We start from the raw sequence: 4,080 nt of genomic DNA on the forward strand, positions 1-4,080 counted from the left end.
CCCCCCCCCCCCCCTAAACTTCCCACGTGGTATATGGATGGCCCCTTACTGAATTCGAAGTCCGTTTAAAAAGGACAATTAAGAATTAACGCTGCAAAATGACGGGTAGATTTGTAAAAAATATGGTATTTGCAAATAATGCTAATCCTGGGGTTGTGGGCTTCCTCATTACGAATTTCGCTTTCAAAATTCAAAACGACAGAGCAAAAATGGCGGACTTATTAAAAAAATTGATAATATTTGCATAAAAATTCGATATCAAAGGTTTTTATAGAGGGCTGATTACGAACTTCGTGTAAAAAACCAAACGGCGCAACCCTTGCAAATGCGTAAAAACTGAAATACAATAACAAAGTATTTAACAACATTTTTTTGCAACACAGAAATTTACACAATTTCGAATTAAAAAACTTTGCTAATATTCACTGAGGAAAGATTCTTTTATTCAAAGAAATTTGTTTGTCAAAAAGAAATGGTTTTTTGTACCAATGACATTTTTTATTTACTTTAAAATGATTTTCTTCATTTTGCAGATATTTTTGGTTAAATAAAAAAAGTTATATTAATAAAAAGGTTTCTTTAATTTAAGACAATTATTTTTCTGAGTGCTCAACACATCTTCCTCATCAGCACTGCTCAAAAATCACATTCAATTAATGATAAAAAAATACATGTTAACATTTTTGAAGGTTAAATAACATAAAAGTTGAAATAAAGAATGAATTTTAATATTGCGAATTAAGTGAGTACCTTAATTGAGTGCAAATTCAATGACATTAACATCATATGAACCTGATTTCTGAAACAATCATATTGATACGTTTTTACCTTTATTTTCGTAAACTCATATGTTCTCGCTGTATCACTTGCCGGGTCATTTTTCAATCAATCATAATCCATTAATTCTGCATGGAAGTTCATCAAGTTGGATTTATTTTACAAAAATATTGTATATCTTGCTAATCCTGCCAAATTTAATAATTTTCTTTATGTTAATCTTGCTAAATAAAAATATTGTACTACACGATTGACTGGTTATATTAGAACGTAAATGAAAAAAAATTAAGTTTATAGTGTGGACTTAATAAATAGGATTTTTGGCCGTTTTTTGAAGATTTTGCGCCACTGTGCAATTGAAAGATAATGCCCTGCAAATACTTCCAATCAAGAGATATTCGAAATGGCTGTTCCAATATGGCGAATCCAAATTTGGAAAAATCTAATGAATTGGCGGATTTCAATGAGAGTCGATACTAAGGGCTTTTTTGGTTTACTGAAAACGTATCTTATGTCGATATTCAAAAATTCATTATCCATTGTCATAGAGAACTAACGACGTCAAGTAAGGAATAATTGAATACCATATGCTTCCACACGGCACACTCTGGGGTTGTGAAGAGACGTATAGAACATTGACTAGCTAAATATGGAGGTAAAATATGGTTATCTGGTCGCCATATTGGATCTTCATTTCCCATCTCAAATTTGTATTCAGCGACCCAAATAATCCCCTAGTACCAGTTCTCATCCAAATCCGCCAAATAATTGGATTTTTCAAAAATGTTGGTCATCATATTGGATTAGCCATTTCAAAATTTCGAATTTTTATTCAGCGACCCAAATAACCCCACCCCCTAGTACCAATTTTCATCCAAATCCACAAACGCCTTAGATCTTTCAAAATTTTTGGTCGACATATTGGATCAGCCATTTCGAAATTTGACCTCGAATTCGTATTCAGCGACCCAAATAACCGCCTAGTACCAATTTTCATCCAAATCCACAAACTCCTTGGATTTTTCAAAATTTTTGGTCGTCATATTGGATCAGCCATTTTGAATTTTGACTTGAATTCGTATTCAGCGACCAAAATAACCTTTTAGTACCAATTTTCAATGAAATCCGTCAATTCATCAGGAACTTTCCTTCATGAAGTGTATACACATCATCCCCAGTTTAGGCCCACCTAGTCCTTGACGTGTATACACGTCCTCCGCAGTGCTTTAAATTAGTTTTTTCTTTTTAGAAAGCATCATTTATCTATTCATATTTCTCTTCCCTCAGTCAACAGAAGATTTATACCTCGACCCTTATCTGTTTAAGCATCAAGGATATGAGGTTAGCGGGTGACAAGAACTCTGAAGTTAATTTGAAATGAGCCATAGGGGTACATTAAGGGCATGTGATGCTTCGTCGTGTGGTCAAATTATTTATGAAATAAACTTTTTTGATTGCCTACAAACAAGGTTAGTTCCGAGACATAGTTAATATGTTTATTCGTAAGTATAAAGTTTTCGGTCAAAAATATTGTGTAGTTTGGAAGTAACGCTCAGGAGAATTGTAACAGACAAAACCTCGAAATATATAAACACGTTTTTAGCAAAATCAAAACTTCTTTGAAATTGACCCACAAAAAAGTGTACACGGAAGTTCGTTAGCATGTTCACTATAATTCCCCAAATTTTGAAGACAAAATATTTATTAATCTAGGAAAAAAACCGGGGGAATTTAACATTGATAAAATCGATACTAATTAACGCGTTATGCAAATGAATCAAATTTAACCAAATTAAATTTTTTTGAATTAACCGACAAAAAAGGTTGTGGGGACGTCCGTTAACATTTTCGCTATCATTTACCAAAAATGTAAGACAAAATATTGATTATTCTATAAAAAAGCCGGGGGACCTAAAACTGGTGAAATCGATAACTTTCTAAGTATCACATGCCCTTAAGATTATTAAACTATTGAAACCATTATAGTGATTGAGTTTTAAAGAAATATAACTGTTTTAAATCATAATTATAATTAATTTATTGAAAAAATTTTTTAAATTTTTCTGATTTAAAAAAAATAGGTGCGTTTCAAAACAGGATGCATTTTACATATGTATATGCATCCGCCCACCGCTACATACTTTAGGCCTGTCCCTGAAATCTTTTGTTCGCAGTCGGATTCACGTGATTCGAGAAGTTCCGTTAATAACAGGTTTTCCGATTACACGGATTTAACCATTAGTGGGTTTGCACTGTATATAATGAGCAGATAGTTTGCACTATTTAATTTTCTAGCTGTAAATAAGACGTTATAAGTTCTAAACGATCGTGCGTCATTTTTTGGCTATGGAGGGAAGATGAGTTTCCTAGGTTTCGATAAGATTTTAGTAAATTTAAAATATGCGTACAATACAGAGCTCTAATTTGAGCTTAAAAATGCCATTTGGAACTAAATACAGTAAAACCTCAATAATTCGATGGAGTTCCCTGACGATGAAATGGCAAACTTCGATACAGACAAGCTTCAAATTACCGAGAATTCTACTTCTAAAACATAACAATAAAATAAGAGCTTCAGCTAGGCAAAAAAGTTCGAATTGTCGAAAACTCGAATTATAGAGGTTCGTATATTATCCAAGTTTCACAGTATCATTTCATTCGCAGTGCGAATGAAATTGACCTTTCTGCAGAATAAGCAGCATTACGATAGCGACGAACATTATTTTTAACGTATTACACTCATATTTTTCCCAATTTTCGAAAAAGTAATCGCCTTTATACATAAAAAACCTTACATTTTTAGATTCAGATCCTTAAAAAAAGTACTTTCTGATTATTTTTCGCATTAATTAATTTGCAGTTACGCTTTGTATGCTATAAATGAAAAAATCTATCTATTGTATAAATCATAGGAAATCTTAAGAAAACGCTTAAATAAAATGTAAATAATTAAAAATTACGTAAACAAGATTTCATTTTGTGTGTATTAAGATACACGTCTTAAGAAACTAAAAAATTACGTAATGGAATACTTTATAAAAATAAACAAAAACTAGAAACTTATTTGTTACCACAACAAGTAAACAAAATGACAAATATTTCTACACTTCAAAAAACGATCATTTACTTTTTTTAAACATGTAACTCATTTTTCTCTTATTTCCTATTAATTTACAGGAAATTTATATTAATAAATATAGGCGCAATTGTCATTTCGCAAATACGCTTATTTTCATTTGCATTCACGTGATTTTTGCAGATACAGTTAAACTAGTTCCTAAATGCGAATCTAATCAATGAAAT

Source organism: Belonocnema kinseyi, chromosome 9 (assembly GCF_010883055.1).
Source record: "Belonocnema kinseyi isolate 2016_QV_RU_SX_M_011 chromosome 9, B_treatae_v1, whole genome shotgun sequence".
Taxonomy (NCBI): domain Eukaryota; kingdom Metazoa; phylum Arthropoda; class Insecta; order Hymenoptera; family Cynipidae; genus Belonocnema; species Belonocnema kinseyi.